Source organism: Cricetulus griseus, chromosome 4, assembly GCF_003668045.3.
Source record: "Cricetulus griseus strain 17A/GY chromosome 4, alternate assembly CriGri-PICRH-1.0, whole genome shotgun sequence".
Taxonomy (NCBI): Eukaryota; Metazoa; Chordata; class Mammalia; order Rodentia; family Cricetidae; genus Cricetulus; species Cricetulus griseus.
In genome coordinates, this window is record NC_048597.1 from 84783893 (window position 1) to 84809236 (window position 25344).

The following is a 25344-nucleotide window of genomic DNA, read 5'->3' on the forward strand; positions in this document are numbered from 1 at the left end:
ACTTTTTAAAATAACACAATTTACTGGGCTTGGTGGCACACCTCTATAAACCCAGCACTTGGGAGGCTGAGGCAAGAGGATTACAAATTTAAGACCAGTCTAGCCACACGCTCTCTCTCTCTGTCTCTGTCTCTCTCTCCCTCTCTCTCTGTCTCTGTCTCTTTCTCTCTCCTTTCCTCTCTCTCTCTCTCTCTCTCTCTCTCTCTCTCTCTCTCTCACACACACACACACACACACACACACACTGTGGGAGAGGGGAGAGGATTTTTTATTTAAAAAAGAAAAAGTCGTTTTCACGGCTGTTTATTCTTCCTACAGTACAAAGCCAAGTTTGCAGTTGTGTGCCTTGTCACTCTCAGTTAAGACATCCAGATAATGACTCAGCAGAGCTCGAAGGCCACAGTCTTCAGGCTGAAAGGCATGTCTGGCTCCTGCTTCCATCAGCCAAGCACAGACAGAACCACAAGGCCATGGGTTGCTCTCATTTCCACTGACCGGAATAAGATTTGTAAACATTTCTTCTTAAGCTGGATGTCTTATGGTACCGGGAATCTTGAAGCAATGAAGAAAGAAAGGATAGCATCAATTTTCATTACCATCACCTGGTCCCCGCACCCAGCAACCACACAAGTAGAAGGTTATCCACTGGGTTCTCCAGCTCTTTAAACTAGGAACTGTAGGAAATTCAACCTCTTGCCTGGGCTCATGCTTCAGGAGTGAAGTGGGGTTTGGCTTCCAGCCCAGCTCTCTCTGCCTCCAGCCTTGCTGTAGCCACCGTTCCACAACGCCTGGTTTAAGTAACATGTTCAGTGTTGGCCAAGCGTTCTGCATGTACACAGTCTAAGAGCTCAGCCACTGCCTCCTCGCATGAATTGTTCCCACTTTTTTTTTCTAGAATTATCATTTTTCACTATAACAACACAAGTGTTGAGTCTGATCTATGCTGTTACTGTTTGTCCTAACACACACTCCCTTTGAGGTCTAATGCCTCAGTGTGGCAGCAGCATTGGGGGACAGAGCCTGGTTAGCAATGTTGAGGTCAGAGGTGTAGACCTCAAGAATTAAACTGGATTAGCTATTGTTCTAGCTTGGTTTCCTGTTGCTGTGGAAGGGGAAAAAACAGAAACAAAACCAAAAGCAACTTGGGGATGAAAGGGTTGGCTTCAAGCTTACAACTCCAAGATCAGCATCCAAACTCGAGGAAAGTCAGAACTGGAACCCAGCAACAATCACTCACCCACCTTTCTTCTATAGCCCAGGCCCACCTGCCTAGGGATGGTACTGCCCATGGTGGGCTGGGCCTTCCTATTATCATTTGCCATCAAGAAAATGCCTCACAGATGTGCCAATGACCAATCTGATAGGCGCAATTCCTCAGTTGAGACTCTCTCTTCCCAAGTTTGTGTTGAGTTGTCCCAAAATAACTGGTACAGCTACTGCCAAAGCTTTGCCACCTCACCCCACCCTCGCCCTCACAGGGAGCTGAATTGCCCATCCTGGATGGAATAGCAAAAGGTCTCACCAAAAGTCAATAAAGATCAACAAGATGTCCTGTAACTTCCCAACGTATGTCTTCTTTTGTTTGTTTGGCTGGTTGGTTGTTGTTTGGGGATTTGGGTATGGGAGTTTCTTTGCTTTTTTCACACAGGGTCTCCCACGTGTAGACCAGGATAGCCTTGTACTTATGTGCCTCTTGTCTCAGCTGCCCCTGGAGCTGGGCATGCACCATCACATCCAACTTAAACATCTTTTCTTTATAAATCATCCATGAAGAGAAACAGACCAGAGATGGCAGCAGCAGAGGCAATTGCTAGCAATATTCCAGAGGATGAAAATGCAGGTGAGCCGGGCGGTGGTGGCACACGCCTTTAGTCCCAGCACTCGGGAGGTAGAGGCAGGCAGGATCTCTGTGAGTTCGAGACCAGCCTGGTCTACAAGAGCTAGTCCCAGGACAGCCTCCAAAACCACAGAGAAACCCTGTCTCGAAGAAAAAAAGAAAAAAGAAAAAGGAAATGCAGGTGAATAAGAACTATAAATTGAGCTAGGAGCACAGCTCAATTGTAGAGCACTTGGCCTAACATGTACAAGGCCTCAGGTTCCACCCTCGCCACCTCAACAGGTGGGTGGATCAACTTAACAGAAAACATAAAGCTGAAATTCACAGGAAGGAGATCTGTAGCAAACCAACTACAACATTGAACCTTGGAAGAATAAGAAAGTGCTCTCTCCATCTCACATGGCTGCAGGTGTCTGAAAACAAGCTATTAAACGTTTGTTTCACAGGGCAGTGGTGGCAAACACCTTTAATCCCAGCACTTCACTCGGGAGGCAGAGGTAAGTGCATCTCTGAGTTCCAAGGCCAGCGTGGTCTACAGAGTGAGTTCCAAGACACTCAGGGCTACACAGAGAAACCTTGTCTGGAAAAACAAAAAACAACAACAAAAAAAAGTATGTTTCTTCTCATTCCTGTGTGCATCTCTGCCATTGTCATTGCCCAGCTTTGGGAAGAAAATTTTGAATTGTAGAGGCATTGTGTCCAAGAAAGGTGGACACAGCTGAGAGCTGGACTGTCACACATTTTGGAAGCAGATGAAAAGTGTGCACTTGGGAATTTAGGGCCCATAGTGGTCTCCTGGCTCCCATGATGTTTAGGGGTAAAACTTATTGTACCCAATAGTGATGTGGAGGATTCACTCAGGAAGCTGATCAATACCCTTAGAGCCACACTGAGGTGGCTGCAGAATCACCCACAGGGACAGATTCATCCCTCACATAAGTGACAACAGCTATCAATTGGAGTTTGAAGGATGTCCTTTTTGTTTGTTATGTTTTTTTGTTTTTTGAGACAGGGTTTCTCTCTATTGCCTTGGAGCCTGTCCTGGAACTTGCTCTGTAGACCAGGCTGGCCTCAACTCACAGATATCTGCTTGCCTCTGCCTCCGAAGTGCTGAGAGCCATTGAGGGAGGTATCTTAGTGAAGACAAATTGCACTTGTCTGCATGAAGGCAAGAGTAGAACAAACACTAGCAAAGCCTCTAAATATTTACTTACATTTCTCACAAAGCTCCTATGGGATGTGTTCCAACAAAACAAAGGGTGTGTTTTGTTTCCATTTGGTTTTGTTCTCAGGTAGCCCAGGCTGTCCTTGAACTCACTGTTCAGATGAGGATGTCCTCAAACCCTTGAACTCCTGCTCTTCCTGCCTCCACTTCCTAAGGGCTGGGATTACAGTTGTGTGCACCACACCCAGTTTAAAACCAACCAAGGAAGAAAATACAAGCTCCAGGAGACAAGACACTCAACATGGAAGAAGTGTGTTTGAAAGCTCTGAGGAAGTGACTGCTGTGGACTGCAGGAGAAATCCAGTCTGACTTCAGAGCAGAAGATGTCATCACAGAGAGAAAGGCCCAGCATGTTCATTACATTGGAAGAGCTTGGAAGGTAATTCTCAATAAAGATCAAAGAACTCCACGGTTCAAAAGATAAGGCAAATGAAACATGCTGGCTATACACCTGTAATCCCAGCACATAGAGGTAGAGAGGCAGGAGGATTGCCACAAGTGCAAGGCCTGGTCTACTCAGCAAGTTCCAGGATGTGTGTGTGTGTGTGTGTGTGTGTGTGTGTGTGTGTGTGTGTGTGTGTGAGAGAGAGAGAGAGAGAGAGAGAGAGAGAGAGAGAGAGAGAGAGAGAGAGAGAGAGAGAATGCATGTGTATGTGGTGTATGTGTGATCATTAATCCCAGAAGGGCAAAGACAGCATTTGTGCAAATGCAATCCCAGTTCAATACAAATAATACCAAGTCAAAATGCAAATCTGACCAGTGACTTTATCAGATGTACTAACCCATGGCTCACAATATTCTGAAGTGCACTTTTCTTTCTATTTTAGCATCTTGGAAATCAGAATACCCTGTGGTATTAATTACTTGTCTCACTGCTGGGGCAAAATGCTCAACAAAGAACAACTTGAGAAAGGAGGGCTCAGCTCATGGTCTTCCTTTAGTTCAGTCCAGGACCCACTATCCACAAGTGAAGTGTGTTTCTACTTCAACCAACCCAATCTCCACAACCCCTCAAAGGCTTGCTTGCCCAGCAGCTTGTGTCCTACGTTATTCTAAAGCCTATCAAGTTGACAATATTAATTGTCATAGTTTCATTAGGGGCACTTTTATTCTCTTGTCATTCCTCATAAAGTATCGTTGAAGTACTAGAGACGACTCAGAGGTTAAGAGTACTGCCTGCTCCGAACAGGTTCGGTTCCCAGCACCCACATGGCTGCTCACGACCCTCTGTAACTCTAGTTACACGGACTCCGGCTCCCTCTTCTGGCCTCCACAGGTAATGCATGCATATGATGCACTTGGACACATGTAGGCAAAACACCCATACACACAAAGTTGTTATTGTTTTTTTAATTAGGCTAAATCTCATGATGGAGGGCAGGTAAGATAGGAAGAAATGCAGGAACTGAGGCGGAAGCAGGCCTGGGGAGGGGGAAAAGCTTTCCCTCGACTGCCATAGCAACAAGTCAGGAGAGAATCTCTAAGATTAAGATAATGAAGACACAGCTTTTAAAATGTGTTGTTTACGAATGATTGAGGCAAACACCAGAAGTACAACTGAGACATTGGTTCACTGGAAGACACTATCTTGTGATTTTCGGAAGGATTTAACATGTGAACTTTTAAGGTACCTCTATGTGCTTGGAATAAAATTTTTTTAAAGGAGTGAAATTAAAAAAAAAAAAAAAAATTAAGTGAATTTTCAGGCTGTGGAAATCAAAGGGCTTCCCCACCAGCGTAGACACCTTATAGGTCCTTCTGTCCTCACAAGAGGTTGTAAGAAGTCAGACAATGCATGTCATCTTGAAGGGACCAGCTCCCCATTTCGGCAGCCATGACAGTAACATGTGCTCTATGACCTTGTCTTAGTCACTAGAGGTTAGGTGCCTGCCTCATGACAAGGAACCAATCAGAAGTTAGCTGGTAGCGCTATGCTTTATGGCTCTGGGTGTATTTTACAGACAAGCGCACAGCAATGACCAGAGAGCATAGCAACCACCCTGGGAGGGCCTATGGGCCATAACAACCAGTTGACCAATTAACACAGAGCAAATCCTCCAAGCCTGGAGGCATACCAATCCTGAGCCTGTGCATACCCCTAGACACTCCCCTTACGCTGCCCTATAAAGATCTGTACACAGCGGCTTCGAACTGTCTTTGCTAGCCATCTGACATGAGGGGTGGATCAAAGACCCGAGCTAACATGGGGTTAGCTCGTTAAACTACAATAAAGCCTCATGCAATTGCATCAAGCTTTCGCCTCCATTCTGTGATTGGGATGGCCGAGGTCCTGGGCTAAGATTCTGGAAGCCTGAGCTTTCCGAGGGTCTTACAATCTCAGCCTCGTCTTGACACCTTCTGATTCTCGGATGACATACAGCTATGTATTTGGGGAAAAGTGGAAACCTCAGTTTGCAGATGCTCTCATGACTCGGCTCTGGAGAGAGGAAGGAAGCTGGCGGTTGGTCCAGCAGATGGGGAGCCTCCTCGGCAGATACCTGTCGGTGGTTCTGGAGCCTTTGGGGTTCCAGAGGATGAGCCCAGCATCCCCCGACGCTGGGAGGCATCTGTTCTGTCCACCGAGAGATTTGCACCCGTGTCTGGACACCGCGTGAGAAGAAGTGTCCTCTGCACCGGCAGGCACCGCGGCATGCTGGGCCCAGCTGCGCACAGCTTCTGCAGGGGTAGCCCACTGTCCTTGGGTTCCCTTCGTGGCTCCACGCGGGACCCGCCGCCCCTAGGTTCCCACGGCCAACTCCATGCGGGGACCAGTCGTGGGCCCCCAACCCCGCGCGGGGGAACAGCCTTTTTATGTCTCAAGGGCAAGCAGGGTTCCTTCTCCACAGAGCCCGGTGTGAGCATCAGGGTGCCACCCCTCCCCAGCGCGCCTGGAGGTCCAGCCTGCGGCCCAGCAGGGGCCCTCGGGAAGCAGTTCCAGCCGCTCAGCAGGAGATCTGGGATTGGGCAGGCCGGCAGTTAAGTATTTTAAACACCACTAGGCAACCAAAACCGACTTCCTGCCGAAACCCTCCACCGCGTCCTGCCAGGCCCCTTTCCTCCCTAGCCTTCACTTCCCTAGATTGTTATCCTGGTGAGATTAGGTGGAAACGACAGCAGCAGAGTGGTTAGGCCTCAGGTCGTGCTGAGTTAAAACATGCTAACCTGGCTTGCTGGAGGCATCTGGGTCCCCAAAGTCCATAATCTTGGAGATCAGAGGGTCTCAGCCTCACCTTCCCACACCCCTGCTGCCGCCCTCTGAGTTCCCCGGTTTGGAGGAACACGATGCTTACTTAAGGTATGAGGCCCAGTCCTGGGCCTAACCACTCTCACATTAATGAGGAAACCTCTTCCCAGTGTGGCATGCCCAGCTGTTCTCTCGCCCTTGAGAGGAAACGGTCCCTTTATGCCACCCACCCACCCCCACCCCGTGAATAGATCCTCTCTGTGAAAACGTAAAGACCAATGGAGAGCATTATATTCGCTAGCCAAGGTCATCTCTTACTTAAGTGAGAAAAATACTGGTTGTCTGTGTACTGGATTATGGTAATGTAAGGATTCAAGCATTATGCTGGCCGTCCCTGTCACCTGGCAGAATGCACTCAGGAAGTACCCTGGTCAGCCCAGGGTTCCATGAATACCAGTCTGCGCGAAGGTGCAAAGGACCCCTTTAAAAGACAGACCCCGCCCAGTTATACTCTTTCCCGCTGTTCTCCTGGAGCAGACAGGACTTTTCCTATCCCCTTTTTCTCTTCTGTCCTCTCTCTGTCTCTGTGTCTCTTTACCTCTTTTCTCTCTCTAATAAAACTTCTCACTTAAGCTCTGTCTGCCTGGCATGTTTGTTCCCCACCTGGGTCACCCTCTGGGGGAAATCCACCAAGGTTCCCTTCGCGCTTTATCATAACAGCTAATTTATCTAGTTTGTAAAATGCCTGGGAAAGCATGGAATAATCAGGCGATGGCGAGAGATGTCATTGATCTGTGAGTCTAGCAAACTAGGTTGTGGTGGACCAGCAGGCCCAAAGTCAGTCCAGCGAGTTTGTAGCAAGACTAGTGTCTGCAGTCTGTCCCACCTCTCCCCCCCCCTCCCCCCGCCCCGCTCACCACCTCCCCCCCACACACACACACACACTCACCAGCCCTTTCCATTTAGCTTGCCATTCACTAATTAAATGCAGGTACCTCTCATCACTCCTCCCCAGAGTCCCCTGGGCAGCTCCACTTCGTATCTCTTCTATCCCTCACTGTCCTAAACTGTTCTCTGCTTTGGTTTGTGGAGGACACCCTCAGTCATGCTGAAGTACCACTCACCATCTGGGGTGGGAGAGATGGCTCAGTGGTAAAGGCCCTTGGCCAGCTCAACAACCAACCTGAATTTGAACCCTGGCACTTGCAAAATAGAAGGAGAGAACTGACCGTTGCCAAGTTGCCCTCTGACCTCCACATATGTGAAATGATACCTGAATGGGAACACACACACAAGAAATAAATGAATGTTTAAAAATTATACACACATGCACACACACACAAATAAATGAATGTTTAAAAATTATACACGGGGGCTGGAGAGATGGCTTAGGGGGCTGGAGAGATGGCTCATAGGTTAAGAGCACTGACTGCTCTTCCAGAGGTCCTGAGTTCAATTCCCAGCAACCACATGGTGGCTCACAACCATCCGTTATGAGATCTGGTGCCCTCTTCTGGTGTGTAGATATACATGGAAACAGAATGTTGTATACATAATAAATAAAATCTTTAAAAAAATTATACACACACACACACATACACAAACACACACGCATATATGTATATGGCCAGAGGCAGGAGGGAGAACCAACCAAAAAATCAAGAACCAAAGAGCTGGGCTTGTCTAACTTAGACAAGAGGCACTTTAGGGGTGCAGGGTAGAAATTTTCAAACCCATGCTACTACGGGGAAAAAACATGAGAGGTACTCTGTGAGGCTGTAAGCAGGAACCCCACGACTGGTGTGGTAGCAGGGGCAGCTGTAGTCCTGGCTACTAGAGAGGCTGAGGAATTTTTGAGCCCAGGAGTTCCAAACCTGCCTGCGCAGCAGAGTTGGGGGTTGGAGGACAGAAAGAGGGAAAGCGGAGAGGGGAAAGAAGGGGGAAATCAATGGTATATGCTCTGGGTTCCAGTCCCAACACCATTTTTTTTTTTAAAGCAGTCTAGGGGCCAAAGTGATAGCTTAGTGGTTTGGAGTACTGGCTGCTCTTCCAGAAGATTCTGTGTCTGCCTCAGAGGGTAAACGTGTCTTTAAGCCTATGGGCACTATATCTAGAAAGTAAATTATTAGCAGTAAAACTGCTAGCCAAAGATGGTTCTCTGTGAGTTCAAGGCCAGCCTGGTCTGCAAAGCTACACAGAGAAACCCTGCCTCAAAAAATTCAAAAGCAAAACAAACAAAAAACCCAAACAAACAAAAGACCCTGGACACAAAGGGTATATACATTTTTAATTATGATAGGTAAGATAGAGCCAAAGAGTAGGAAGGTTTTATTTTAGAGTAAGATTGTTTGTTTTGTTTTGTTTGTTTCTTTGAGACAGGATTTCTCTGTGTAGCCCTGGCTGTCTCTGTAGACCAGGCTAGCCTTGAAATCAGAGATCCACCTGCCTCTGCCTCCTGAATGCTGGGATTAAAGATGTGCACCACCACCGACCAGCTGAGTAAGAAAGAATTTTAACTGAAACTACCCAAAATGCTTACCAGGAATGCCACTGGGTGTATAGTCAAGCCTTCTCTCTCTCCCTCTCCCTCTCCCTCTCCCTCTCCCTCTCTCTCTCTCTCTCTCTCTCTCTCTCTCTCTCTCTCTCCTTATTTTTAAAGAACAAATATTTCTTTCCGTGTTTCAGAAGGGTTGGAAATCTAATGTCAAGGGACCAGCATCAGGCAAAGACCTTCTTTTTACTTCTTCCTGTGGTAGACGGCAGAAAGGTAAGAGGGCACACTCAAGGGAAGTAGTCAGGACTGAACCTGTATCAGGACTTCCATGGTAACTAACTGTGACAGTTTGAATGTCATTGACCCCATAATCTCATAATATTAGGAGGTGTGGCTTTGTTGGAGTGGGTATGGCCTCGTTTGGGAGAAGTGTGTCACTGTGAGGGTGGGGTTTGAGGTTTCCTAGGCTCAAGATAACACCCAGTGTCTCAGTTGACTTCCTGTTGCCTGCAAGATGTAGCACTCTCTGCCAGCACCAAGTCTGCCTGCACACACACAGCCATGCTCCCTGCCTGCACACAGCCATGCTCCCTGCCTGCACACAGCCATGCTCCCTGCCTTAAGGATAATGAACTAACCTCTGAAACTGTAAGTGAGCCCCCCAATTAAATGTTTCCCTTATAAGAGTTGCCATGGTCTGCCGGGTGTTGGTGGTGCATGCCTTTATACCAGCACTCGGGAGGCAGAGGCAGGCAGGATCTCTGTGAGTTCAAGACCAGCCTGGTCTACAAGAGCTAGTTCCAGGACAGCCTCCAAAGTCACAGAGAAAGCCTATCTTGAAAAACAAAAAAATAAAAAGGAGTTGCCATGGTCATGGTGTCTCTTCACAGCAATAAAAAGCCCTAAGACACTAATCCAAACCCATGGTGTTAGCATTCACCCCCATACCCCATGATATGGAGTCCTGCAGCCCCAACCCCTATTAGAGGTCTCTCCACACAGCACAGGCTCTAACAGGACACATCCAAATTGCAGTGCCCTTCTAGCTCTCTTATTATTGTTGTTTGGGGCTTGAGAGATGGCTCAGCAGTTAAAAGCACTTACTGCTCTTCCAGAGGACCCAGGTTCAGTTCCCAGCACCCACATCAAGGGGCTCACCGTTACCTAAAACTTCAGGGGATCTGACATTCTCTTCTGGCCTCTGTGCACTCATGTGCACAGACACACACACACACACACACACACACACACACACACACACTTAAAACTAATACAAATAAGTCTTTTAAAATAGCAGATGTAGCCCCAGAGACTCAAAATGTACTTGTTATTCAGGGATAAGAGAGATGCTGGTGTGGTTTACACTGGAAGAGGCATGGAGGATGTTGGCCTATGTAATACGTCCCCCCAGTGACCTCTGAGTGGAACATCAGTCTAACGTAATGGCTTTCCCATGGTATGCCCGGACCATGGAGGACCCCAGTAGGTGGTCAGAAAGAATCTGAGGGAGCCCCTCACATCCTCTTGTCACTTACACTGTCCACATCTGGAACTCCACATATGGAAAAGTGCTGTTGGGCAGATGCGGCCACCCAGGGAGTGGCACATGTCACCACTGAAATCCATTAGGTCATCAGCTCTAGCATCCTGTGTACTGTGGTCCACTGTAATCCATGCTGCCACAAGCAACTAAACACTGATACCTCCTAGGGATAGAAAGTTGTCTCTTTTACAAGTCATCTTACCTTGTTCTTGGAAGACTCTAGCTTAGATATAGTGGGAAGAAAACTGTTTCACTTCAGATTTATTCATATTTACTTTGTGTGTGAGTATTAGCCTGCATGTATGTATGTGTATTGTGTGTGTGCTTGGTGCATGTGGAGGCCAGAATTGGGCATCTGATCCTCTGGAACTGGAGTTACAGATGGTTGTCAGCTGCTGGGTGGGTGCTGGGAGCTGAGCTTTCATCCTGTGTAAGAGCAGCCAGTGTTCTTAGCCACTGAGCCCATAATGGTGTAGTTCAGGCTGGCCTTGAACTTGTAACCCACCTGAGACTGCCTCTACAGCATATCCTACTGTTGTGCACCATCACAATCTGTTTCCCTTTATATTCCTTGAATATAAAATTTTCTTCCTTCTACAAGCCAGGCCTTACAGTATCTAGGGACAGCCATGCTAACTCAGCCCTGCTCCTTTGAGGTTAATCTTAGATTTTTCAGCCATTTCTTTGGCTGAAACAGGTCATGTTTTCCAAACAGTCACCACTTAACTCCTCTTTTGAACACCTTTCTCCTCAAGCATTGAGGAGCCCCTGACACTACTTCCCAGAACCCAGCAGCACCCTGGGAGAACAATGAACTAGGCCCCTGCTAGGAAGGTTTTGCCTTGGGTTGTCAACACAATTTTCCTTTCTGGAGAAACTACTGGAGAACAAGCCTTTATTCCATTGATTCCTGGTTCTCTTTGACTTGTCCTACTCAAATGAGGACAATACATAAAACCCAGTTGGCCAGTTAGCCAGTTGGTCCCTGTCACCCTGGATTCTCAGGAAAATGGTGTGGAGTAGAAAGATTCTGTTGCCCTACTTGGGGCAAGGGGTCATCCCATCCTCTTGGCTCTTCAATCTCTAACAACTATTCCATCCCTTTCTAGAAAATTCCTTTCTGATTATGGTCCATTTCAGTTATGGAAATGTACACGTACAAGGAAAGAACTCACCATGGGTCGGAGACTGCTAACCATAAACATAGGTTCTTCGTGAGGCCTCATGCTCCCGGTTCCAACTGAGACAAGCCTTTGGGGAACCCAGGTCTCTCTTCTTTGTTCATGCTTCCTGTCATCTGCTGATCTGGCTAACTTACCACCAAGGTTTCCGTCAAGTTCCCACACAAACTGTTAGAGGAGCTGGAGAGGTAGCTCAGAGTTTAAGAGCACTTTGCTTGCTCTTCTAGAGGACCTGAGTTCTCTTCCCCCCGACTATGCACACTGGGTGGCTTGTAACCACCTGTAACTCCAGCCCCGGGAGATCTGATACCTTCATCTGGCCCCTGAGGGCACACACACAGGGAGAGACATGTAAGTTAATAATAAAATTAATCTTTCAAGAAAATGAAAACAAAACACTTTTGAGGTGGGTAGCCAAATGTGGTGACATGCTCCCATAATCCTAGCACCTAGGAGGCTGAGGCAAGGTGTTGCTGGGAGTTTCAGACCAGCCTGGGTTACATACCTGTCTCAAAACAAAATGTTAAGTAGCTAGTCACAACCACTTCGTACTAACCACAGACTGTGTGCCAGCCTTCAGGGCAAGGAAGTGGCCATTCACAAGGTTACCTAGTTTGCTAGTAAATGATGGAGTCACAGTTAAGTCCAACTCTTTGAGGCCAGCCTGGTCTACAGAGTGAGTTCAGGACAGCCTCCAAAGCCACAGAGAAACCCTGTCTCGAAAAACTCCCCTCCCCCAAAAAAAAGTCCAACTCTTATCAGCCCAAAGCCAAGAGATAGAAACTAGACTCTATTCCCTTGAGATACAGCCCATAGCACACTGGGGATGGGCTGCATCTTCAGATGTACCCAAAGGCCTGGGAGGAAGAGGGTAGGGATAAGTGGGCTTCAGAGGCAATGCCAAGCTGCAGAAGGCCCAACCTCAGACTCCATGTGCTCACAGAGAGCTACAAACTAAACACTAGGGCCACTGGAGTGTTGAGGTAGGGAAAAGGGGGAGCGGGAAGGCTGGGGCAGGACAGGCTTCATTCAGCATCTTAGGGTTGGGATCAAGTGTCTGCACCATCCAGGCCTTCCAGCGTGTCTCACTTCTGAGCTAAGACAGACAGCTCTATCTTCTCAGGTGCCTCCTGACACCGCCCTGCTCTCAGAACCCCTGCTCTGTCAGCTCCAGTGGGGGGACAGCTCTTAGGGAAGGGGATTTACAACAGAAGAAATCTGGCACACCTAGGGTGTGTGTGTGTGTGTGTGTGTGTGTGTGTGTGTGTGTGTGTGTGTGCAGGGGGGGGTGGAGCTAGGGGAACAGGCATTGTAGGATAATGGAACTCTATGGAGACAAATTTAGACACGGCTTTAAGAGGTGGGTTTTTTTTTTTTTTTTTCTCACCCTGATTGGCTAGTGTAAAACCCTCATTTACAACCTTGACAGAGCCCCGACTAATTTCTATCGTTGAAACAGCTTTTTATAGTCACAGCATCAAGATGTAGAATACATTTCCTCTTCTTTCCCAACATATCACATTTCTTGGCAGAAATATGTAGCAGAAAAATACCAAAATTTTTTATAATGAGAACAAACTCCAAATTCCGCCCATCAGCCTTCTCCTGCAGATTATTTCTTCCTGTTAGCTCACCCCTGCTTTAACTTTCTTCTAGTGACTCACACGTTCAATTTTGATTTCTGCAGCCTGCAGTCGTGTGACAGGATCCTGTTGCCACAGGACAGGGCCCATGACCTTAAAGATTTCTAAGCTGACCGGACGGCCTTCACGTGCGTTCAGTCTGGAGTTTGGCCCGGTTCAGGCTGCCATTGATTCCCATTTGAATCCCAGGGATAAGCCCCAGAATGGCCTTCCTGTTCTTCCATCTTGGTTTAATTTATCTTCTCTCTAAGATTTTCCTTTTTGAAACTGTGTGTGTGTGTGTGTGTGTGTGTGTGTGTGTGTGTGTGTGCATGCGCTCGAGCGTGAGCGCACAGGTGTAAATGCTAAACTATTGGAAGAAAAATGTGGTTTGTAATCACCTTCAGGGGAAAAAAAGCCAAGTTCAAATCTGAAGGACCACAAGATGCCATACGCCAGCCACACGAGGGGTCTTTGCTCAACAGCCAGGGGCCTCTGCACTGCCAGCCGAGCTGCCATGCCTCTGCCTTCCGCCCTAAAACTGCCTTCCCAGCTCAGCCCTACACAGTGACTAACTCCATCAGGAATATGACCCAGTTTGCTTGGCAGGATGTGATTTTTTTTTTTTTTTTTTAACTCACTGCTCTCTCTGGTCACGATTCTCTCCCAGGCATTTAGCGACTCCCTCTTGGCATCCGTCTGGTGCAGAGCGGGATTGATAGATAACTCTCTCCCCAGCTGTTCCCTTCCAGCCAGCCCTCCTCTTTCTGGTAAATCCATATTCCATTTGCTTTTCTGCAGCAGCCTGCTACCTCTAGGGTCTCCTTAAAATAGATAAACACGGCTCTCCAAGGGAAGTCTCGAGGCAAAACCCACAGCACATACTAGTCCAATAATCTGCTCCAGAAGGCGGCTGGATAAAAAGAATTGCATTGGGAACCACCCACCGGTACAAGCTTTTATCATTTACCAAGCACTTTGGACCCACATGGTCTTATTTAATATTCACAATAAGCCATAATGCAGGTATAAGGGCTATTTCCACCTTATAAAAAAGCCCCTAAAGAAGTAAAGAATTCTGGGCAGGAAGTAGGGCCAGGGTTGGAGCCTGGTCTTTTGAAAACTGCTATGTAAATTATATTTGCTCAGACACACTGGGCCAGGAATGCAGCTCCAGGGCAGAGAGTTTTCCAAGCACACACAAGACCCTGGATTCAATCCCCAACACCTTGAGGAGAAAAAAAAATAGACATAAGAATCTTTGGTGTTCATTTTGATGAATTCTGCAAAGGGCATCCTGGATCCGAATGCATGGGACCAGAAATGTTTGGAATTTAGGAATCTCCCCAATTTGGGAATATTTCCATGTACATAATGATCTCACCTTAGGGATGGCACCCAAGTCCAAGCACATCTGTTTGTGTTTCCTATACATAGTCTGAAACAATTTTGCACAATATGCTTTGCATGCCTGGGTGTTGACTGTGCTCTGTCCCGTGTCATTGGGCCTAGAACTTTCCACCTATAGCATCACATACAAACTCAAAAAGTTCCAAGTTTCAAGTTTTGTTCTTTTTCTTGTGTGCCATGCTGCATCTCCGGAATTAACAAAATGTGCCCCACCTGCCAGATCTAGAGATTATGGGCTCTAGGAAGCCAAACCAGAGCCTTTCACATGGAAAGGCAGCTCAGTTGGTTGAGTGGACCTCAAGAATTGCAATTTATGGAGAATAATTCCAAATGAAAGGCCTAGGATCAAATAAACCCACCACACACCACCCTCAGAAGCATGTCTCTGTGCCAGCGGGTTTCAGAAGGAAAACAGTTACAAAGTTGAGAAGGGCTAGAATTCTGCTTTATTAAAAAAAAATCGCCGGGCGGTGGTGGCGCACGCCTTTAATCCCAGCACTCAGGAGGCAGAGGCAGGCGGATCTCTGTGAGTTCAAGACCAGCCTGGTCTACAAGAGCTAGTTCCAGGACAGCCTCCACAGAGAAACCCTGTCTCCAAAAACCAAAAAAAAAAAAAAAAATCACTGTTAGGGCAACTGAAGAGATGGCTCGGCAATTAAGGGTGGGTACTGTTTTGTAGAAAACCAGTGTTCAGTTCCCAGCACCCCCTATACACCTCCCAGGGACTCACAACCATCTGTAATTCCAGTTTCAAGGGATCTGATGCCCCCTTTTGGCCTCTTTGGCCACTGCAGTCCCGTGCTGCCCATACATGACACATAATAAAAAAAACTAAAAATCATTGTTAGGATTTAAATCTAGAATGTCCTCCACAGGCTTGTGTTTTAAGCATTTGGCCTCATTTATTTTATAAAAGGGGCCTGGCTGGCACATACACCGGAGACAGGCCTTTGAAAGTTACAGTTGGGCTGGGCAGTGATGTTACATGCCTTTAATCCCAGCACTTGAGAGGCAGAGGCAGTCCAGCCAGGTCTACAGAGTGAGTTCCAAGACAGCCAGAGCTACACAGAGAAACCCTGTCTCAAAAAAAAAAAAAAAAAAAAAAAAAAAAATGTTAACAATTGGCTGCAGACTGAAAGACTGAATCTTCTACTTCCTGCTTGCCACTGTGTGATGAACAAGCAACCACCACACACTCCCACCACCAGGAACAAAACTGTTCCATATTGCCTTCCCCAACATGACAGACCAAAATCGCTCTTACACCCTGAGCCAAACTAAACCTTTCCCTTACCTGCACAAGCTTTTTGTCAGCAATTCTGGTCACAAGTAACTAATACAATCCCCAAGCTGCAGCCTCAGTCTTCTGGAACTTTCTGGCTTACCTTCAACTCTCAACACAAGGATCTGAGGTCATTATTTTGAAGAGAAAAAAAATACCCTGAATTTTCATATCAGAAAATTCACTTTTGTGGACCCATGAGGCATGTGTGGTCTGACATTAGAAGCTTCACAACTGGAGATTCTATTTAGAGTTGAAAAATGAAAGAAAATAAATAACAAAGGCCTGTGATATTGCTTTCCCAGGATGTGTGGGTCACTCCCAGTGTAGTCAGCCCTTCCAGAAACTTCCATTAGGGAAAGGCCACTTGAGACAATCTTATCTGGCTGGGCGATGGTGGTGCACACTTCTAATGCCAGCACTATGAGGCAGAGGCAGGCGGAGCTCTGAATTGGAGGCCAACCTGATCTCTAGCGAAACTTCCAGGACAGTCAGCCAGTTCTACGCCGAGAAACCCCGTTTCATAAAGCAAAACAAAAGACAATCTTATCTGTAGATCTATCTGCCCAGCTTTACCTGAACTCTGTGCTAGGTCTTGCAAAAAAAGCTGCTTCCTCTTGGATCTTGTTTACACACAGTGGCAGCTGGTAAATATTTAACAGCTAATTCCCCAGGAGGGGAAAAGCCCTAGAGTGCAGATTTTTTACAGAGTCCCAAGATGTCCTTGAAGAGCAGGTTTGAGAGTCTGCATCTGTGTTTCCGGCGCCCTTCCAACTGGAATGGCTTCTTCCTAGCAACCCACTGGTCCACGGGCAGTCCAGGAGCCAGCCTTCTGATCTGGAGGGAGGAGGATTTGTGGGCGGCCCTAGCCCCTCTGCCCGCTCTCACAGACCCTCTCCAGAAGAAAGACCAGACCGTTGCTCAGTCAACAGTTTGCAAGGATTCCAATCAAAGCTTCTACGTCCCTTTGAAGTTCCTTCACATAAGCCAGACAGGATTCCCAGAGTCTTCAGGACAGAGCTCTCAGTGGCGGCCCTCAGCCTTTCCAGTCTGGTCTCCATGAATAGCTGGACTAGAAACGTGTCTGCAATCTCACTGAGCATCAGCGTATTTTCGAGGTTTGTTTGATTTCTCTTTTAATAGACAAATTGCAGAAAACAGGAAAAAAAATTCATTTCCTGTTCCCAGCTCAGCATCCACAACCAGGAAGAAGCTAGAAAGAGCATGCTGGAAGCTGGGAGCCGGCGCTCATTCACAGACTCCCTGCGGAGCGCCTGCCACTCTGCCACTAGGATCCTTAGCAACCGAGACAGGAGCGCAGGAGAAAGGGTTCAGGGGCTGTGAAGGCTCAGGAAACGGCTTGTATGGGAACAGGATTGCAGAGATTTCTAACGAACATGGCTGCGCGGGCTCAGCCCCACAGCTCGTCCTGCACACGTTGCTCTTTCCCTCCCTTTATCACACACTCTTCCTTCCTTCCAGAACTTGACCTGAATCTCCCCGCATCTCCTCTCCTTTGCCATAGTAGCTCCCAGCCCCCTTGCTTACTCTTGACTTTGCAACTTGTTTTCTGCTGTACCTATTTCCTATGCAGAACCTTGACCTGACATTTTTGTTTGTTTTTGTTGTTGTTGTTTGTTTTCAGAGACAGGGTTTCTCCGTGTAGCTTTGGAGCCTGTCCTGAAACTCGTTCTATAGATCAGACTGGCCTCGAACTCACAGAGATCCGTCTGCCTCTGCCTCCTGTGTGCTGGGATTAAAGGCATGAACCACCACAGCCTGACTGACTTTACATTTTTAAGCCTGGTGACTGTAAATATTCATACAATTATCCAAGCTCCCTGTCTCTCTTGTCCTGTACAATATCTTCCTTGTCATTCCTATTACAGAGGTGTTTAAAGAGGTCTCAGCCGCTGGGCCTTGGTGGCACACGCCTTTAATCCCAGCACTCGGGAGGCAGAGGGAGGTGGATCTCTGTGAGTTTGAGAGCAGCCTGGTCTACAAGAGCTAGTTCCAGGACAGCCTCCAAAGCCACAGAGAAATCCCTGCAAAAAAGAGAGGTCTCAGCCTTGATTTTGTAGTCTACACTGATCAAGTTATGCAGATAGCTTCCCACATATCTTCCTGTAATCTTGGGTCTCAGAATTATCCTTGATATAGACATTATTGTTTGTCCCATTTTACATAAGCTGTTTTCGAGGATCAGAGAGGTTAAGTACCTTTCCAGGGTCACATAGCTAGTAAATGGTAAGTGGATGTGTGAGTTGAAAGGACAGTAGGAGCCAAGGACCAAATCCCCATAGCTATAGGTACACCTCAGCCATCCGAATCCCTATCTGCCACAAAGTTCACCCAGCACTTGGACTAGGAATATGGACATTACTGCACCACGTGAAGTCATCTTGGTCAACGATGGAGTTTCCATCAACCATGGAACATTCTTCATACTGGTCTTGATGATTTTAATTGAACTGAAAATGCCCTGCCTGTCACATAGCTCAGCTCGTATTTTCACCATAACTTTTCTGTCTCCATAAAGAAAATACTCACTAGTGAACTGGGGGCTAGAGAGTTGGGTCAGTGGTTAAGAGCACTGGCTAGTCTTCCAGAGGACCCAAGTTCAATTCTCAGCACCCACATGGCAGCTCATAAATGCCTGTACCTCCAGTTTCAGAGGTTCTGACATCTTCACACAGACAAAACATGAATGTGCAGGAAATAAAAATAAATAAATTATAAAAAATACTAGTGGTCATCAATCCACTATACAGATAGTAGCCCAGAACCAGGCAGGTTTCACAAGTGTGTTCTATGGTGTTTAGGACCATGTCACCTAATAACACACTTCTCACAGTATACCCTATCCTAAGGGACTCTTGGCTGACAGGAGCACAGCCATTTCTTAACAGTTAAGAGTAAGAAAGACAACACGGTCCTTAAGACAGTGGTTCTCGAACTGTGTCCCTACCCTTTTTTCATAGGCTGTTACAAGCTGGACTTGGGTGGTAAGGGGGTGATGGTGGCAGATGCAGAGGTCAAATGAAATCTATTAATTACCACCTGCTCAGAACTGCTGTTGGCTGCTGTGATGAACACCGTGACCAAAAGCAACTCGGGGAAACGGTTTCTTTCTGTTTACAGCTTGTAGTCCATCACTAAGGGAAACTGAAGTGGGAACCTGGAGACCAGATGCTGATGCTGGAGTTACTGATGCAGAGACCACGGAAGAGCACTGCTTATCAGCTTGCTCCCCTTGGCTTGCTCAGCCTGTTTTCTTATCCTACCCAGGACAACCTGCCCCCAATAGACTAGGCCTTCCCACATCAATCACTAATCAAGAAAATGTCCCACAGACTTACCTTTTGGCCATTGTTGGAGGCATTTCCTCAATGGATGTTTCCTCTTCCTGAGTGGCTCTAGTTTGTGTCAAGATGACAAAAAAGAGAAAAACTAACATACCCTCTCTCAAGGTGGTGATGTCACATTACCATCTGAAAACTGTCCCAACTTCAGAATATCCCACTGAAGGTGCTCTGAGCGTTTTGGCACTGGCACCTTTTGGCTGTCAGTGACTGCAGATACACTAAGACACACATGAGGATGGCTCGCAAAGATTAGCAGAAACACAGAGAGAACCCATTTGGTCTGTTGTGAAAGCTCAATTTTTTCTTTCATGGACAGTTGGTGATAATTTTATATTGTATCCCTATATTCTGGAGTCTGCTCTCTCCTCATAACATTGTCCTTAGCTCATTTAAAAGAAAATAAATACTCCAATATTTCATGCTGTTCTCCAAAGGGCCCCACAGCCTTGGGCGCTGTCCCGTGTCCTCTACTATGCCTTGGGACTGAGGATGCTACAGATTTGTTTAGCCTCAGTAAAGGATAAAGGGGATAAGAATGTAGAGATGCCACCACAAGGAACAGGCGCTGGTGTCAGACTGGTGGAAGGCACTTTGAACTACTGATGAAAATGGCACATTCTAAAGGAGGGCTCCAGGCCTTGCCTGCCCCTGCAGGGGTTCTCTACCAGGTTAGGGGACTCATTTTACCTTTTCCAAATCCACCTCCATTTCTCACTCCCAGGAATAACTCCCAGGCTCGAGCCAAGCCTGTGCTTGTGACAATACTGGAGACCCCAGGAGGAAGCTGGCACACGTGCAAGAGAAGCTCAGACAGGAATGAGCGCCTGGACCCTGACAAGCAAGGCCTTCAGGACTCTGACCAGGGTTTACATGGGAAACCTTGTGACTGACAGAAGGCTATGCCTCCTGCTCTTCCTCAAGCCCACGCTTCTCCAGGGCTCTGTGACACAATTGCTTCACCACACAGTGTCCCAGGCCTTGAGTAAGGAGGCTGCAATCCTGAAAAGCCACTCTAGGGGGTTTCACCTCTGCTCACTGGAATCAGCTACCAGAAGATGTTTGGAGCCAAAGCCAGGCTTTCAACAGAGTCCTCCCTCTTGACCACCAGGCTGCCTCCCCACCACTCCCTCTGCAGTAGAGCCTACCCTTCCCCCAACGCTGCTACAGTGACCAGGGTCTTCTAGACCTCCTCCCCAAATACCCAGTGGGACCCTCAAACTTGGCTGTCTCCTGCATCATTCATCCTAGCTCCTCCTCCATCCAGTCATTCATCCATTAGTTTTATTAAGACAGGGTCTCAGTCTGTAGTCCAGGGTAGCCTGAAACTCACTATCATCCAGGATGGCCTTGAACTCAAAACATTCCTCTTGCCTTGGCTCCCAAGTGCTGGGATTATAGGCATAAGCCTCTACATCTGACTCTTATTGTTTTTTATTTAATTTTCAACTAATATATAGCAATTGTACATAATTACTGGAATACAGTGTGAAATAGTAATAAGAATCTACATTATGTAAAAGATCATGTTGCAGATACTCAACACTGTATTAGCTATGTTGAAATATAAACTCTGATTATCCTACTGTGCTGCAGGACATTAGGATTCCTTCCTCCAAGCCATCTTTACCCTCCACCCCATAATTTTTAACCCAGTGAGTCTCATCACCATCCACCTATGCACTCAAGCTAGAAACCTGTGAACTGTCTTTGCATTCAATTCTTTCTCTTATCCCCCTCAGTTTAACCAATCAAGCATCATGTCCTGCCTGTTTTCTTTACCTGATGCAATGGCTGACATGTGTCTCTCAAGGCTCATGTGTTGAAAACTTGATCCCTGGTGCAGCAGGGCTGAGAGATGGGAGTCTAACAAGAGGTGATTAGGTCACTAGGATGCTGCCTCAGGATAGATTGGGGTTGCAGGTTAATTAGCCCAAAAGTGGCCATGCTTCCTCTCCCATGCTTCCTTGTCTTTCTGTCTTCCACCAGGGAATGATGCAACAGGATGGCCTTCACCAAGTGCCAAAGCCTCAGCCTCTTTAACCTCTGGAAGAGTGAAGACAAAAGTTCTTTATAAGCTAGCCAGTCTCGGGTGTTCTATTACAGCAACAGAGGTACAAAGTCATGTGGCTTCCCATGACTTCAGTCTTGGCTGGAGCCCTCAACCTCTCTCTTCTGAACTTACTGCAGGATAGAGACATCTCGAGGCACCACCGACACCGACTGGCCAATGCAAACCCAACTCCTATAGATGCCACACCTGGCCTGACCTCCCAACACTTCCCTCTGCCTCACCTTGCCTGAAATCTTATGCCCCATCAGCTGTCTCTTGTCTTCTGTCACCTGTCTGCCCATGATTCCATTTCCTGCTTCCTGAATGTTGATGTCTCCAGTCATCTGTGATCACATCTTTTCTCTTCCAGGGTGAGTTGTCCTTCCCCTGGTCTCTACCATCTTCAGTGGCTACCTCTGAATTGCTCTTTTGTTTGCTGGCTGTTTTTTGTTGTTTTATTTTGCATGGGCCTTGAATTTATCATTGTCCTGCCTCAGCCACCCACGTTCTGGGATGAAAGACATGTGCCATACACCAGTCAAATTATTCTTTGATTTTTTAAAAATGATATTTATTTATTTCACTCAAGGGGGTATGTGTGTACTATAGCATGTGCGTTGAAGATAGAGGACAACTTGTGGGGCTCACACTCAGATCATCTGGCTTGGCAGTAAGTGCCTTTCCTGACTGAGCCATTTCACCAGCCCGCTCTTGGATCTTACACTATCTGTTTCTCCATTTGTTTCTTCCAATGAATGGGAGCTACTTGGAGCAGAAGTGGTGATTTCCACCCTCTTTGAGTCACCATTCCCTAGAGTAGTCTTGACTGCTTCACAAAAGAGAATCTCAGGCAGGGGTGGGAACCCCAATCGAAATCCAGCCCTGGAGGGTCAGTCTGTAACCCCAGAGGAGTCAGAAACAGCCACCTGAAAACAGGGACACGATCTCTCATCTTACAGGAACTGGTGTGCTGTTAAAACATTCCCCAACCCTCCCAAAACAAAGTGCAGAGGGTGGGAACACCCACATTACTTTCTCAAATCCAGCCCGAAATATCCTTCTCAATCTCTAAAAGCAAATGAATTTGAGACACTGGTAAGCTCAGCCTGCCTATGGGCTCTCCCCCAGGACCCAAAGCTGCCCAAAGTCTTCAACAGTCTCCCTGAACACAAATGTACAAGCCCTACCTCAGCCTGCTCACAATTCCCCCAGTGGTCCCAGTGGCCACTCTCCTGCATGGTACAGACACACAACACCAAGTGGGCTTAATTTAGTAACAACATGGTGGTATGTCCCCCTCCCATCTTGACTCTTGGCTTGACACTCCCATACTGCTGTAGTCCCCCTTTAGCCATGGTACTGAAGAAGCCTTTGATACACAGTCATAGCTGGCCCTCTCTGTCGATTCATTCCACATCTGTGGGTCACCAGCCACTAATAAAAAGCATGCAGGATGGAAACTGCATATTCAGTGACCATACGAAATGCCTGGGAAACATGACAGCTGCTTATAGGGCGTACATTGTATCAAGACTGAAAGGTCATCTAGAGTGAGTGTAGTAGTACACACTTGTAACCCACAACACGGGAGGCTAAGGCAAGGGGATTGTGAGTTCAGCCTAGGCTACACAACAAGATTGTATTCCAAAGGGGAAAAAAAATCACCTAGAGATAATTGAAGTATACAGGAGGTGTGTGTAGGCTCTATACAAACACTACATAGTCTTACAAAAAAAAGATACAGACCCGTGTAGATTAAGACATCTATGGGGACCTGCAATGAGGCCCCTGTGAAAGCCCTAGAGCACAGGCACAACTCGTACTATCAGCCCTTAAAGGCCCTGTGACTCGGTGTAGCTAACACAGCCGATACCATGCTTCTGGTCTGGACAACACACACTTGATGCTCTGATACGTAGGGAGTACTCCTGACTGCATACCACCTACAGGCTGTATCTCAGGAGGCAGTCTGCCATTATGAACAATGACAAGAGTATTATCCTAGATGTGCCACTTAGCAGATGTGTGACTTTGGGCAAATTTCCTTTCTGAGAGTCCATTCTCCTCTGTCATATGGAGTGACTATAGCGCCTAACTTACAGGACTGCTTTAGGGTATCAACAGGTTAAGAAAAAGTACTGGGCAGGGAGATGGTGGCAGCGTGCACACACCTTTAATTCCAGCACTTAGGAGGCAGAGGCAGGTGGATCTCTATAAGTTTGAGGACAGCCTGGTCTACAGAGAGAGTTCCAGGACAGTCTAGGCTACTCAGAGAAACCCTGTCTCAAAAAACCAAAAGGAAGGAAGGAAGGAAGGAAGGAAGGAAGGAAGGAAGGAAGGAAGGAAGGAAGGGAGAGAGGGAGGGAGGGAGGAAGGGAGGGAGGGAGAGAGAGAGACAAAGAAAGAAACAAAGAAAGAAAGAAACAAAGAAAGAGGAAGGAAGGAAGAAGAGAAAAGAAAGGGGAAAAGGAAAGGAGAGAAAAGAAGAGGGTTCTGTGAAGGGGCAAGAGGGCAGCTGGGACAGCCAGCAATATTTCTGTGAGCAGGCTGGCTGTCAGCTGCACACAACCCTGACAAGGAACTGCTTTACAACAGGAAATAGAAGCTGGCAAACGGAACCAGCCAGCTTTGAATGCTTACATCTTACAAGTCCTCCACCCCAAGGGCAATACTCACCCCAAACCCCCTCCCCCACAAGCCGGGCCTGCATTCCCAGGGAACAGATGTTAGTGAAGCTCAGGAAATCCTCTTGTCATAAACCCCAGCTTTCCTTCAAAGCCACCCTCACAGTGTCAGCCACAGAACTTTCAGTCAGACTCTTTGCATCCCAGCAGCCACATTGCCTGCTTGGCTGGTAGGAAATGTATTTGAGCTAACTCAAAGATAAGAAGCGTCTCGCACTTAAAAATAGCCCCCTTTATAAAAATAAAAATAAACAAGCACACAGTCCTGCCAGTTGAGACCTGGCCTAGCTACTACTCTGTTCGGGATAGCGCACAAGAGAGGCCTGGGGCTTCCACTCCATGGCATCAGAGTGCATCTCTCTCTGTCCCTAGGAAAATCAAAGGTGTTTTGGCAGAGAGAGTGGCTGCAGCTGGGCGATGGCGCCGTGGGCTAAAAAAGATCGTGTGGCAGGAAGCATGTCGGTATGTGACAGTTCCCTGGACCATGTGTTGTGACCTGACAGCTAGGCTACGCTTCTACAGTTACAACCCCAGGAATCATGAGAAACACCAGCTGCAATCCTTGAGGACGCCTCAAGAGGTAATCAGTGCCCCCAAAAACTGGGCAGGAAGTTTCCTTCGTTTAGGTTCCATAGTGTTAAACGGCAGGCTTAAGCAGGGATGTCACAAGGACATTACTTAGCGGGGCTCTGGGACCTTTTGGCTCTCAAAGATTATCAACTCAGAAGGCTCATCAAGCATAGCCAGTCGGTTTACAAATCACGAGTCAACTTTCGGTTGCCATTGAACTTCCTTTAAGCCTCTTGTTTTGCACCAAGCAAGAAAACATCTTCTAATCTGTCAGCTGTGTAGTTCCAAGTACACCACAAAGCACTGCGACACGCCTTTGCCCCTGTTCTGTGTGGTTGCAGGTTAACCAGACCTTCAGTTGTGAACCTATGCAACCGCTCCTTCCCTTGGCGCACACATGCTGTGTTCCGGCAGGTTCTGCTCTGACTTCTCTGTTGGGGCATAGCTACCTGTCCAATGCTTCTTACACCCGCCGCAAAGATAAGCTTTCAGGACTATTCCTTTTAAAGTAGAGCTCATGCTTTTGTGTTTGGAGAGACTTCGTGACACACTTGAGACTCCAATATCAAAGTCTGTTTGCTTTCAGGAAGAGAGCGTTGTACAGGAAGGTAGATTGGAAGGAAAGAACACTATGATGCAGCCCACAGCAGGTGGGTGCATTTGCGACACAAACATTGCACCTGCTAACTGGGGTTTCTTAGAGATGTCAATCTTTGGCGTAAGATACACAGGCTTACAAGGCTATGCAGATGTGCTCTGCAGCTCAGTAATATAAAGGACATCAAGTCACCAGCCTCAGTTTCAGCAAGAGCTCCCTTCTTCCAATCCACTGACTTTCTAAAACACATGGCTATAGAATTTCAGTGCACTAAGGCCCTTTGTAATTCACTTCTACCT

The 25344-nt window shown here is 47.2% G+C and overlaps 1 long non-coding RNA gene across 2 annotated transcripts in view; it reads right to left on the reverse strand.

Annotated features, from left to right (window-relative positions):
- Window positions 1–287: 287 nt before the first annotated feature.
- LOC103162677 overlaps window positions 288–25344 on the reverse strand; it is a 39702-nt gene continuing 14645 nt past the window's right edge. Inside the window, exons 3-5 of one of the 2 annotated variants that reach the window (XR_003485029.2) lie at window positions 20923–21186; window positions 19138–19194; window positions 288–552 (exon numbers count right to left, since the gene is read on the reverse strand). This is a non-coding gene — a long non-coding RNA (uncharacterized LOC103162677). The remainder of the gene's footprint in view (window positions 553–19137; window positions 19195–20922; window positions 21187–25344) is intronic. The other variant, XR_003485030.2, reaches the window with a different exon arrangement.